This window comes from Cibotium barometz, chromosome 58 (genome assembly GCF_041138505.1).
Source record: "Cibotium barometz isolate CiBa-2024 chromosome 58, ASM4113850v1, whole genome shotgun sequence".
Lineage (NCBI taxonomy): Eukaryota > Viridiplantae > Streptophyta > Polypodiopsida > Cyatheales > Cibotiaceae > Cibotium > Cibotium barometz.
Window position 1 is genome coordinate 32,724,157 of NC_141103.1, and position 14,407 is coordinate 32,738,563.

The 14,407-nt window shown below is 41.7% G+C and overlaps 1 long non-coding RNA gene and 1 pseudogene across 1 annotated transcript in view; both read right to left on the bottom strand.

Moving 5' to 3' along the window:
• LOC147606176 (uncharacterized) overlaps positions 1-3,646 on the bottom strand; it is a 58,828-nt gene extending 55,182 nt beyond the window's left edge. The window contains exon 1 of the long non-coding RNA XR_015265025.1: positions 3,528-3,646. This is a non-coding gene — a long non-coding RNA (uncharacterized LOC147606176). The remainder of the gene's footprint in view (positions 1-3,527) is intronic.
• Positions 1-14,407, bottom strand: part of LOC147606172 (uncharacterized) — a 300,738-nt pseudogene that overhangs the window by 158,797 nt on the left and 127,534 nt on the right.

Consider the following 14,407-nt stretch of genomic DNA (forward strand, 5'->3'; position numbering starts at 1 on the left):
CACTATGAAACCAAGGTATTCAATCTGAGGGGCGAAGAATGTACACTTGCTCTTCTTTGAATTCCTCACCTTCATGGGTTGCTGCAGTCTGAATGACAGCATACTGTTGCGGTGTACCGAGGTTGTCAATAGTGGCAAAAAGTCAAGCCCGATCTCCTGCTTCATCTGCTAGAGTCGGCTCGCCAATGGCAGCATTGACATGGGCTGCTCGTCCACGTCCTCTGCAATGCATTCTGGCTGCTCTTCCACGGTCTCTCCCGCGGTCTCCTCCCCGATCCCTTTGTCAGTTAGCCATCCCTTGCCCAGGATTGGGTGCTTCAGCAATTGCTACTTCTACTCGATTAGCATTTCTGGGGCACTTGCTTCTGTAGTGTCCCATCTGGTTGCATTCGAAGCATCGTATATTGAGGAATTTCATAACAACAGGAGCTTGGGCTGCATAGACCCTGGGCCTGGCTGGAGGATTCTGCTGAGTGAAATTCCGGCGCGAGGGTTCCGACCCTCCTCTTCCATTCCGAGCAGTCCTTGAGAATTTCCTGGGGTGGTTTGTGTCATGCTGGACTTCCTTACCAAAAGCTTCGCTCTTAGAAGAGCATCTTGCAACGATGTAGGCCTCATTGCTTCAAGCCTGGCATCTAACGGCTCGTTTAGGCCCTGACAGAATCTTGCAATTTGCTGCTCTTGAGTCATCAAAGGAGCATAGCGGCGAAGTGTTACAAACTTTGAGTAGTAGTCTTCCAGGGTCAGATTGACTTGACGGAGCTGGAAAAATTTGTTCATCTTAAGAACTTGATGAGCAGGTGGCAAGTATCTAGCAACAACAGCCTACTTGACTTGAGCCCAAGACTGCGAGCTTTCGGCTACGTGACTATCTCAGTAGTGTTGCTTCCACTATGACTTTGCATCACCTTGGAGGCGGAACCTGGCAAGCATAGACTGGTTTGCAGGTGAAGTCCCTACAGCCAAAAAATAGTAGTCCATTGCGTCAATCCAGACCTCCGCATCTCGCTCTCGATGTCCTTGCCTTCACCTTTAAAAAGTGGAGGTTGAGTAATCTTCAGGAGCAACTTCTTCTCCTGGACTTCAATATATAATGCTGGTGTAGTGGTAGCCCTCGTATATTGATGGAAAGAATTTGAGAATTTGAGTCAACATTCGACGGAATGAAAACTTAGCACCAAGACTTTATTTATATACATCAAGCATATACAAGTCCGAACATTAATCCATATCCGAAGATTTACAAAGGTGTATACTCCTCATTACCTAAAGGAGTATAGTCTATGTAGTTCTCACCCTTCCCCTCAACTAAGGAAAAGGCGCTATCTACGTTTACAGGGGTGTACTCCTCATCTATCAGAGGGGTGTACTCGGGTTCCTCATAGCCGTGGAATACGCTCGCTGGAGTAAACTCAAAGTAGGGGCGAATGGCCAATGTCTGCAAGGTCCTGTAAACACCAGGCAACTGCGGTAAACCGAAAGTTGCCCTGGATCTGGAGAGAGGAGACCTCCTGTCCATCACGGCCACCCTGTCTCGGTGGGAATGACGCTCGTGACCATATCATAAATCCACCTATTTTTGGATATCACCAAGCCAATGATAGTAACTGTAGAGCTTGGGTGAGTCCCAAAGAAACAGAATAGATGGACTAGTCGAAGCTCCTCGATCCAGCGTATGCGCTGCAGATCAAGTGTAAGGTTTGCCACCTTCTTTACATAGATGTGAAAGTACTCCGAACCGGATACCCAGCATATGTTGCGATCCCATCCGTGTTCGATACGCGTGGGATGTGGATCCGTGAGACGGTCCAAGGTATGCATCACCATGTTGTGTATCTCAATGGATGGTGAGAGGCATGCAGAAGGATAGAGGAGTTGGAGCATGCAGCCTCCTTCCAAGCGTTCCAGATTATCATGGGTTCATAATTGAATTCACAACTCATAAGGAGATAACTTAAGTAAAATCAAGACAGTGGTTGAAATCATTCAATGATTCAAGTATTGGATGGCAACTTAATGCAGCAAGGTAAATAACCTTAATGTTTCAATTGTTGACTAGAGGTTGGTAAACCAGCATTAAAGACCAATTCATGGATTGTAATCCCTTATTTCAAGGGTTAAAATAACCTTATGCTTTGATACCACCTATGAGATGCCACCCCAGAGAAGACAAGGGATGGACTATCCTCTTAGTAGTCGGCTAGGTCGCTAGGAAATTCCAGTGGACAACATCTGGGACTCGCATCGAATCCCTGGATATAAGCCACTGGAGGGTGACCATAGCGCTACCTCGCTAGCACGGAAACGTGGTCTCTCTAGACAGCTAGTATCTACCTTCCCTCTATGCAATTAACCACACTTTGAGGCGTATGGAATTGCGGAGGTACTTCCCCTTGGTTCAATGCGCAGTTTCGGCTCCCTTAGGCTCAAGAACTATATGGGCCCCTAAGGGACACCCATGGTTCAAGGAACAGATCCCGGCTCCCTTGGGTTCAAGGTTCTGCACTTTCCCCTAAGATGTGGGACTTAATCTACGTTATCTTAGCTTAGGTCTACGTTGTTGGAAGCCACTCGGCTTATCAAGTCCACCCGATCATAGATAGGTATCGTCGGGGTGATCTCCCACTTCCCACTTAATATCCGGTCTTTGTTTTTTGATTACTACAACACACTGTTGTACATATAAAAGTAACCATTGATTCCTTAATTAGTTTATGGAGGAACAAGGTTTGTTCAAACAACCCTTCAACAATAGGAAACATTGTTTCAAAAGCAACCAAATAGACGTCATTTGCAAGGGAAATCATGAAAGAATATACATTTAACTGTCACCCAAGGGACCCCCGTGATCGCTCTCGATGGCCTGAAAACCCGCGAGGGAACCCCGTGATCACTCTTGGAGAGTTTCCGTTATTGAAATAACGCTGGGCTATCTAGAATCCCAGTTCTCGTTCCCATTTACTACGGTGAATGAGACTAGTACCAAGGGACCCCATCTTGAGAAGATGTGATCGGGCTATATAGAAGCCCAGTGCTCGTTCCCATTTACTACGGTGAATGAGACTAGTACCAAGGGACCCCATCTTGAGAAGATGTGATCGCTACTTGGCAAGCATTTATTTGCACCATCGACCTCTCCGCCCAAGAAAGTCGACAGCTCAACTACCTCGGCAAAGCTGGCCGTTAGGAGGTAGGGCAATACCTTATGGTTTTGAGAAACCCAAGGTCAGCACTCGCGACGTACCCCGTCATTCTGGCCGGTTACTGGCATCCGCCTGGATGTCCAAGAGAGTTGTTAGACCTCGTATATTCGAGTCACAGATCATTGAAATGATACAATCGGTGTAATATAAGACCCTAAGTGAAAACACTCTTTTTAACTTGAAAGTACGGAAGACACATACCGCGTGTTTCTTTTGGTTGTAGACCAATTCTGCGGAATTGTTTTCTTTTGAGGGGGATCTTACAATCTATTAAGTCACGTATGCATATGTTAACTTAAGCACGAGTGAGAGACAGTCTCAAACCTGGGTGTTTTCCTCCTCTAGCGTAGTCGAGGGCGCCACAACTCTCGCAGCGGGAGCTTGACTAGACTCGCCATGGTAGAAAGTCACTCCACTGCGGGTCCTCTTGGGGGCCATTCTCGACAAGATAGGAAAGATAAAACACAAAAAAAACTATTGCTAGTGTAAAGCTACTAAGAACAAGTTTAGAAAAAGGTTAGCAATTATAAATATTCTTCCTTTGGCATCTTTACAAGGTTTATGACTGAATTTATTAGGAGAGATACACTATCTCTCTCTAGAGTAGGCCTAGAATTTATAGAAAAATACGTTGTTCCTAAAATAGTAACAAAATCCATAGTTACCATTCCCTAATCTAACTTGATAATGTGCTTAGTTAGGATGCATATAACCTTTCCACGAGAGAGTTTAGCCTAAAAACTAGCAGAGATACAGTATCTCTCTAGATTAGGCCTAAAATTACAGAAATTTTTCCTTCTCTCTAGAGTTAAACAAAACCCAGAGATGCAACACCTAATATAACACGATGAGATGATCATTTATAGTGCATACAACACTTGTATAGAAGGGCTTAGCTTAAAAATGAGTAGAGATACACTATCTCTCTAAAATAAGCTTCAAAATGAAGAAAACTAGATTCCTTCTCTCTAGAATTAAACAAAAACCAGAGATGCAACACCTAATCTAACATGATGAGATGATCATTTAGAGTGCATAAAATACTTGTACAGAAGGGCTTAGCTTAAAAATGAGTAGAGATATACTATCTCTCTAAAATAAGCTTAAAAATACAAAAAAATATCCCTCTCTAGAATTAAACAAAAACCAGAGATGCAACACCTAATCTAACATGATGAGATATTCATTTAGCTAGAACGGAGGGTTTAGCAGGTTGCGGCTTTGCTCGTCGAGCGGTTCCCGACTTGGATTATTTTCATTTATAACTCGGAATCTTAGTGTGCAAATGACGAGTTCTAAAGCATAGCAAGAAGAGGATCCCAAGAAGCAGATGATGGAGAATTATCCTCCAGGTAGACCCCTAATTTTATGCCTATTAACTAGGCAAGTATAGTTTCTGCGACTAATCTCACTGCTTAATACGTAATTTTAAAATAATGAAGTAGGGTTTTAATAGGCATGCGTAAATTATTTTGATAATCTAGCAAGCATACCCCAATCCTGGGCCTAAGTAGCCCAGCTCTGGCGCATAAAACCCGATCCCTAAAATTTGGCTATAATTTAGGAAAAAAATTTGTTTGCCCGAATGATCTTTTTTGACTTAAATGAGACTTGAAAAATATTTGCAAAAATTTCCTATATTTTCTCCCCTTAAAAATAGGAAATCTTTTTATTGGACTGGACTGTGCCCCTTGCTTTCAAGAAGATATATCTGTGACTAGAGTTTCGATCTTGGGGTAGCGGAACAAAAGATATATCAATTTCAGATAAATAAAAGAAAATTATTACGAGGATATAGCTAGGATTTTTAATGAGCTACTAATGGATGGGACATTACACTATTAGCTAGCATACAGGTGACTTTTAAAGAGAACATAATAGGTTCCTCTTTGTTTTCCTAGAGAAAAGAAGACTGGTATACTGTTAACTAGCATATTGAGGATTGTTAACTAGCATATTGAGGATTGTTAACTAGCATACTACTAACTATTAACTAGCTTACCAGGGATTGTTAACTAGCATTGGTAACTATTTACTAGCTTACACGTGACTGTTAACTAGCATACCAAGGACTGTTAAAAAACTAGCATACAAGTGATTATTAACTAAACATAATGACTAACTAGAGAGAATCGGTGACTGTTATAACTAATCAATAGGTGACTCATTTGAACAAATAACACTTTTTCATAAACTGTACTCTTTACTGGTGGCTGGGACCCAGGGGCCAACAATGGCTTTAATTATTCATCATCAACTATGATGGGTATCTGTAGATGTGTAAACACATCACTAAATTGATTGCAGGCTTGAAAACTTGCATCAAAACTTGAGGCACCCAAAGAATATGCATTAACCCCCCTACTAAATATGAAGGCACCCACATCACTAGAACACGGTATCCTGCAAACAAAGTTGTAGTACTTAGGCAATCATACACAAAATTGGAACTCATGGATAAAAAAGAACATTTTTTATTATATCATTGGTTTACAAAACATAGTTCCAATATAATTGAGAACTAAAAAATACAACACCTCCATGAGGTGTGTAGCTACTAGGATGGACAAAACCCTAAACTAGCCTTCTGACATCACAGTTTCTTGCATGCATGAGTTTAGCCAAGTTTCTGGGATTTTGTTGTACCTGCAGTGCACTTCCCTTTCTTTGCAGGAGATGCTCGGCTCATCATTCCTTCTAATCTGACCTAGAAGGTGGCCCAAGGGAGAGTCATCTCCTACATTCATTAACTTTGGGTCATACCCTTGACTTTCCAATTCCTTCAGGACATCAACAACTTCTTCATACGGGGTAGATGGTAGTGCATCCTCTTACAGGTGGTCTGATTCATCTTATACCTTTTCCTCCTCCAACTCTTGTGTCTCACTATAATTCAGGTCATGTATGTCACCTTTGTGCTCCAAATTTGACATGTCGTAAATAGGGTGTATGTCAATACCGACACTATCAGTAGCATTCTTCAAATTGGCCTTTTCCTCCTCCAACTCTTGTGTCTCACTATAATTCAGGTCATGTATGTCACCTTTGTGCTCCAAATTTGACATGTCGTAAATAGGGTGTATGTCAATACCGACACTATCAGTAGCATTCTTCAAATTGGCCAAATTTGTAGAAGAGTCATTATCTTCAGCACCCGTATCCTGCATCTACATATGACCTGCTCTTAGGCTGCATTCTTCAAATTGGACAAATTTGCAGAAGAGTCGTTGTCTTCAGCACCCGTATCCTACATCTGCATATGACCTGCTCTTAGGCTGCACTCCATTTTCCCAAATGAAAACATATTTTGGGCATTTGTTCGTCTTGATGAGTTGCATGTCAAAGGAACTGCAAAAATGGACAAACCAACTAGAAAACATAAGTAACAACTGGAAAGCATTTGCTATCTAACATATGAGTCTAGGGAGTAGTTGACTTCACACGTGTATGGGTGCTATCTACATATGAGTGCCAACTAACAAACCTAGTCAAAGCTAATTAGCATAGTTGAGACCTAGCAATGTTCACGAGTTCTACATAGAATACTTGGTCACTGCTAACAAACATGTGAGAACTAACATGTTTGAGAAGTGTTAACTACTAACATTGTTGAGAATTCCTAACTATCATACATAGTCACTGCTTACTAACATAGTTGATAACTATGTTGGTTGAAAAGTGCTAACATAGTTCAAAAGTGCTATTTGTCATATCTGGTCACTACTAACTAACATAGTTGAGACCTAACATAGGTAAGAAGTGCTAACTCGCATATTTGGTCATTACTAACCAGCATAGCTGAGAGCTAACATTAACTTGCATAATGAGGACTGTTAACTAGTAGATTGGTAATGTTAAATAGCATACTAGTGAACATGTGATTGTTAACAAAACATACGTGAGTGCTAACTAACATAGCCAACTATTGACTAGCATGCTAATGAGCAGGTGACGGTTAACTATTGACTAGCATGCTAATGAGCAGGTGACGGTTAACTAAACATATTTAAGTGCTAGCTAACATGGGTGGTTGTTGGCTAGCATGCCAGTGAACAGGTGACTTCTAACTTATATGTTGGAAACTGTTACCAAGATACTAGGGAGTGTTAACTAGTATACTGGGCACTGTTAACTATCATGCTTGTTATAACAGATGGCTTTTAACTAGCATAGTGAAAATTGTTAACTAGCATACTGGTAAGTGTTAACTAGCATATTAGGGACTATAAAATAGCATAATGGGAAATATAAACTAGCATATTGGGCATTGTTAACTATTATGGTTGTTAATAGGCGACTGTTCAAGCATACTGGGCATTGTTAACTATCATGCTTGTAAGAGGAGACTGTTAACAAGCATACTTGGCACTTTAACTAGTGTACTGGTAAGTGTTAACTAGCATAATAGGGACTATAAATTATCAAATAGGTGACTGTTAACTAGCATGTTAGTGACTACTAGCATGTTAGTGACTGTTAACTAGCATGTTAGTGACTATAAATTATCAAATAGGTGACTGTTAACTAGCATGTTAGTGACTACTAGCATGTTAGTAACTGTTATTGACTAGTTGGATCCTATCAACTAGCATACATGTGAATGTTAACTAGCATGTTAGTGACTACTAGCATGTTAGTAACTGTTATTGACTAGTTGGATCCTATCAACTAGCATACATGTGAATGTTAACTAGCATACTGGTGACAAATTATATACATGTAAAAATGAAACAAAGGTCTTTACCTACTCTCCAAACCACACTCCAATGAGCACTGCGTGGAATCACCATAGTACAAGAGAGAAATATACATCGATCTTTAAGAGTGCATGATGCCGGCATAATGATGCAAAGCACATTGAATGATATGTGTGCTTGCATGGCAATACCACCAACATCAGGGTTTCGTCGATGTTGAAACCATGCCCACACCCAACACACTTTCCTACTACAGTAAGGTCGTTTGCACTGTGGGAGACCACAGAAGGTGGAGATGGGAAGAGGCACACTTGTTGCTGGCCCGCTTCAACTCAACTAAGTATCTCTACAAGCAAAGCATGCTACATTTCTAGCTGCTTGACTACATTAGCCTATACCTCCATATCAACCTACAACCAATCGAAATCCATATAGAAAACACACATAAGGCAGTCAATCCAAATGTACACACATACAATCAATATAAAAAATAGAGAACCTAATAAATTCACCTCAATCTCAGATAGGTCCACAAATTCTATTGATCCTCCTCCAAGAACTTACAATATTGACTCATGTGTTGCTAGAGCTGATCACTAAGTGTGGTTCTTGTGACAGAGTCTTCATCAGGCAAGGAAGCCAATTGGATTCTACTCTTGGCACCATAGCTTTGACACACTGGCAATTCCGCTTGTAGAAGCAGCAAGTTTCTCAATTTTTGTTTACATTCCTAGCCTCAGGAAAGAATACAACCCATTTCTTAAATTTGGACGGGTCCTTGTACTTTTAACAGGTTGAGGGTTGTGGCAAATTTCTCGTCACTCAATTTTTGAACTTTTGCAGCCTCCAATTTCTTCTCACAAATTGCATATGCATCCTTGGCCTCTCTCATTCTTATTTCTACATCTTCAATTAATGCTTTCACCTTCAATGCCTCAAACATATAATCTGCATTTGGGAAACTTAAGTTGCTGCTTGTTTGGTAAGTCTCTTGAGTTAGGAGTTCCTTCAATTTGGAAAACTTAAGTTGCTGCTTGTTTGGTAAGTCTCTTGAGTTAGGAGTTCCTTCAATTTGGAGTTGCGCCCCTTTGTTATCCACGACACTGTCCATGTGCCACCATTTTTAACCTTCCAATAGAGGAAATGGCTGTCAAAGTAACCACCTTTCTGAAGATCATTGTTGTTTGGTAAATATACTGTTAAGATTTATCACACATTTTAGGCAACATTTTAGGTTAATATAATATCACCCTACACAAATACCATTTTCTATGCTAGTTAAAGAAGTGTTTTGAAATATGCTAGCAAGCATAAATAACATACTACGTTAACCCGCATACACCCTATTGCAATATTTGTGCCAGACCTAGTCATCATACTTGGGATTGTTGGCATAACAAAGGCAAAGGTAGACCCCAAAGCAATCATAATAAAGACGAATTTGCATCTGATTCCACTCACTCCTCTTGCTTTTCATCTACATCTCATACACACTCCACTTCATCTAATGATGGTCGACGTTTAGCCTTCATGACCTTAACATCTGACACCTTATCCTCTTCCTCTACATGGGTACTAGATACAAGTGCTACACATTTGGGTTTAGCAGATCTGTTGGTGGTGGCAGTGGTACGGCAATGTTACTCTACAACACTTCTGAAAATTGTTGTTGCTCTGTCAAGGTGCTTTGGGGCTTTGGGAGGCTCTCGAGCAGCATTTCATTTGCTATCTTGTCTTCGTCCAAATTTTGCTTTTTCCCGCCTGTAGGTTCCTCTGTATCATAGTCTAGTGGGGGTCTAGTGGGGGGGAGGACCCCATGCTATACAGGTTTGCCATTGATTGTGCCAGAAAAAAAGTTGCAGCCAAAAAAATTTATTTGTTCTACAGTGTTATGTTTCTAAAAAGATTCAGATCATGTGGTACCTCTAATACGCACAGTGATATCCTTTTTCCCTTGGCAGTATTCATGCACGTTCTAAGGGTACCTTGTCTCTAGATTTTCTTTTTGTTCACAAAATTTCTTCTTCAAAATTGATTGTACATAGAGTCCCAACAATAAGATGCACAGAGTTATGCACTTGTGAATTAGAGTTATGCACTCTATGTACAATCAAAATTGATTGTACATAGAGTCCCGATAAGATGCACAGAGTTATGCACTTGTGAATTAGAATTGTCCATGCGCTTTCTACAAGTACCCAAGACCCAAACTGTGGAAATGTGTTGACGCCTTCATTTTACCATGGCTAGGACTAAATCCACAACAAGGAATACTAGTGAAGGACCCAAACTAGCATTTATGGCAACTTCAAAACCATATAAACATCCTGTTATAAAATCAAAGCCACAAAAGTAGGACCCTTGTAATTGAAGGACCTTGTTTATAACATGCGAGGGGGAAAGAGCCAAAAAGGTGGCTGGTAGGGCTCACGCACTGAACCATAAGCCTGCCCTTTCCCCAAAGATCGAGAAAAGTGAGCCAACTCTAAATCATGGTATTTGAGCTCCTCTTCTGGAGAGGGTCATACTATCCTCAAAGAGTGTGAATGAGCTTAAGCCAAAGTTCTTAAACAATCTTTGCCGGTGGTACCGCCTTGACCTCAAAGATCCTACGGCAATGAGCTCACCAAACAAACCACACAACCAAGCCGCCAATTAGCTCCCACCGTGAGTGGAGTAGTCTAGTGCCAAAATAGTCAGAATCATGCCACCGTGGGCTCTAATGGCCAAGCTTTTTGCCTTTGACTTGTATCCCATCGCTGGTCTTGAGAGGGTACTCCAGGCTACGCCACCCCAGGTGAAAACCTGTCCCCTCTCAGTATTGGCGAACAATTGCAAAATCCCCTGTCATATCTGCTGAGCTAATGGGAATTCACATAGGCAATGTCTATGTGACTCCTATCAGGAGTTTACTGCCAGGAGTTTACAATGCCTCTAAAATCAAGCTTTATGATAGCTAGACCTCATTCAGGCCAACAAAGGAGCAAAGTAATGTCCAATCCACTAATGAAGCCATAGAAGGAGTTTACTGCCAGGAGTTTACAATGCCTCTAAAATCAAGCTTTATGATAGCTAGACCTCATTCAGGCCAACAAAGGAGCAAAGTAATGTCCAATCCACTAATGAAGCCATAGAAGGAGTTGCAAAGTTGTATCTCATGATGGCGGATCACATGTCAAGAATACCTGGCAAGGAGCCACCAACTAGAATAGATGATGATCTAGCCGATGCAACCTTGTTTCTGGTCGACTCCATCATCAAATGGAGCGAAGATGTTGTTGAAGTCATAGCCCATGGGTTGACAAATGTCAAGAACCTAGAAAAGCAAAAGGCTAGGCAAATAGTAAAACAAAGTGCCGACTATCAACTCATTGTTGCGGGCCAACTTTACAAGAGAGGTAAGGATAACATCCTTAGGCAATGTCCTAGAGAAGAGGAAACCTTACAAATTATGGAAGAAGCCCATCAAGGAGTAGGTGGTGGTCACTTTTTGCAGCTGAGATAATGCTCACAGGATATTGGTGGCCACCTTATTAAGGATTGCGCATTGTTTGTCCAAGGCTATGATGAAGCCAGGCAAACAGGACTACATACCCCTACACCCGGTAGCTATAAACAAACCATTTGAGAAATGGGGTTTTGAATTTATTGGGCCTATTAGTCCAGCCGCACGTGGATCCCAGGCTAGATACATAATCACTGCCACCAAATACGTAACGAAATGGGTTGAGGCCAAGGCAGTAAGAAAAGCTAATGCCCTCACTACAACCAAATTTATGTATGACGACATAATCACAAGATTTGGTTGTCCTCTAGAAATCGTGAGCGATCGAGGTACCCTTTTCATAAATGAAACCATCGCTCTATTGACTGAGAAATTCATGATTTCTCATAAAAAAATCTACCCCTTACTATCCCAGGGCCAATGGCCAAGCAGAAAGCACTAATAAAATATTAGTTGCAATTCTGACTAAAATCGTAATTGTCAAAAGAACCGACTGGGAAACAAAGTTGTCCACAGCCTTGTGAGCTTATAGGACATCTTATAAGGTAGCAACTGGATGCACCCCATTCAAGTTAGTCTACGGATTGGAAGCTATCATGCCATGGGAATTCCTAGTGTCTAGCCTAAGAATAGCGACCGCCAAGAAATGGGATGGTCATGAACTTTCTGATCGCTTCTGCATCCTTGAGTGCCTTGATGAAGAAAGGCACTATGCACTTCAAGGGCTAATCACTGAGAAACAAAGACGAAAGAAATGGTTTGATTAGCAGTTAAAGGATAAAAACATCCACGAAGGAGATATGGTGCTCCTATTTGGTGTAAGAAATAAGAAACGAAAATTAAAATACACCGGCATGGGACCATTCAGGGTATGCGAGATAACCCCCCAAGGGACTATCCGTGTCGAGACATTAGATGGAATCGAAACAATTGGGTTCCTCAATGGTAGTTAGTTCAAATGCTATTATGACCCCTTAACCATTGAAACTATACAAGTAGCTCACGAGAAGTAAGTTGCTAAAGAGAAAGAGCACAAACACATTCAAAATGCTCTTAAAGAGGGTAGGGAGCGTGACGTTAAAAATAAAGCAATATGTCCCACCAACATGTGCACATATGAAGTATTTTCCTGTGAAACAAATGATGTGAGTTGACCACCCCCTCTACGTGCTCAAATTCAATTAAAACACGTGTAAAGTACTATATAATGCTTTAATCAATTCAGAAGCTAGCCATAACCTCATATCCTTTGATGCTTGGAAACAATTGGGAAGGCTTGCCCTAACCCAATCCAACATCAAAGTGAAGGGCGTGAATGGGCAGCTATCGTATATTACTGGTATTATTTATTGTGCTAATGGCCATATGGAAGGCTCTTTCTGGGTAATGCCTACAGGAGAGCTATCTGAAAATGTGCTTTTAGGTTACCAAGGGATGGGTATTGACATCTTTTCTAACGGTCTGAAAACATCCTTTTTGAGTCTTAGAAGACTAGTACGTGACTACGCTTCCATGCAAGATAGGGCCAAGCCTTGTTCACGCACATGCTTCCTTGCATCCATTAAGCGTCTAGGAAGTAACCGTGTGAGAGCGACAATACTTGGTTGTCTATCTAGCATTCTCAAATCTTAGTAGGTCGGGTACGCTACATATGTTTCCCTGAATGTTGACAATACTCTTCTGTGCTGGAGCCATCAATAAAGGCTTCACTATACTTAATCATGTTGCAATGCATAAATCAATAGTATTACAATCTTTTCTTGACATAGGACTATCTAAAATATTAGTAGCTTCAGAGTCCAAGTCACAAACTAGCACCTTGTATGCAATTGATAATAGTGATTCATCAAGAACATAAAAATTATCTTTATTATTATCAGAAGTAGGATATAACTTTACATGAATATCTTCAAAGCCTATCAAGGTCGCACTTGGATGTCGAAAACTAAGTGTCAATTTGATTGGAAGACGAACTCAATCATCATGGTAATCCCTACTTGCCCTACAGCTGCACTCTGCACGCACTGTACGCATAACCCTTGGAAAACCCCTACAACCTCCAACGAATTAACCCCCTTCCAACTAACTACTAACCCAACTAACACAAATAATGCGTAGCACACAACGCGTCCCCACACACAACCAATACACTACAGAAGGGCTCTGAAAAACACGCATTGGAAATGGGTTCCAAAACGACAACCTATCCCCACTCCAAGCCCGATGCCGATGAGTAAGAAGCCCAACTGCCTTTGTAAACAATGAGTTTCAAGAGCTTTGCTGAAAGCTCAAGGCTACTATGAGTGTTAATCCATGGCGGACATTGCGACATACTATATTTTACGTCATTAATTTAAATATTCTGAGTCATGGGCCGGGCTTGTCGGCACCATATGTTAAGGATGAAGGGATTGGGTGATCGCCGATGAGAGGCGCACCTTGGATATCAGTAGGATAAGGGTTAGGGTCGGCCGGCCATGTATGGGCGCCCAAGTGTGAACGGCCAAGTCACCTATATGAGTCAAATGTAACCCTAAAATCCTCATTCTCATGTGTTGTGAATACAAGAGTGCTCTTGCCTTATCTCTTTGGTTTCCTTCTCCTGCGTTTGTGAGAGAGAGAGAGAGTGAGTGAGAGAGCGATCGAGCACTGTGTAGCGGCACGGCGGCGGCGGAGAGGCGGTAGAGCGGCGACGGCGGCTCCTCCTTCACGGCTGCGACGCGGGAATCCTTCAAGGCGGCAGTTAAGCAGTGAGTGACACACCTTTTGCATTCTGTTTTGAGCTTGCCTTCCTGGTTGTATGCTTGCAGCCATTCGTGGCTCGCATACGGTGTCCGGCAAGTCCCCAGCTACGACCTGTGCGGCAAAAGCGCACATTTTTGGCGCCGCTGCCGGGGAGTTGCCCTGCACCAAGCTCCAGTTTGCAGCTCGGCTGCTGCTGCGTGAAGTTTAATTTACACTACTGTAGGAAAGGCGTCTGTGTTGCTGTTGTGGTGTTTCTG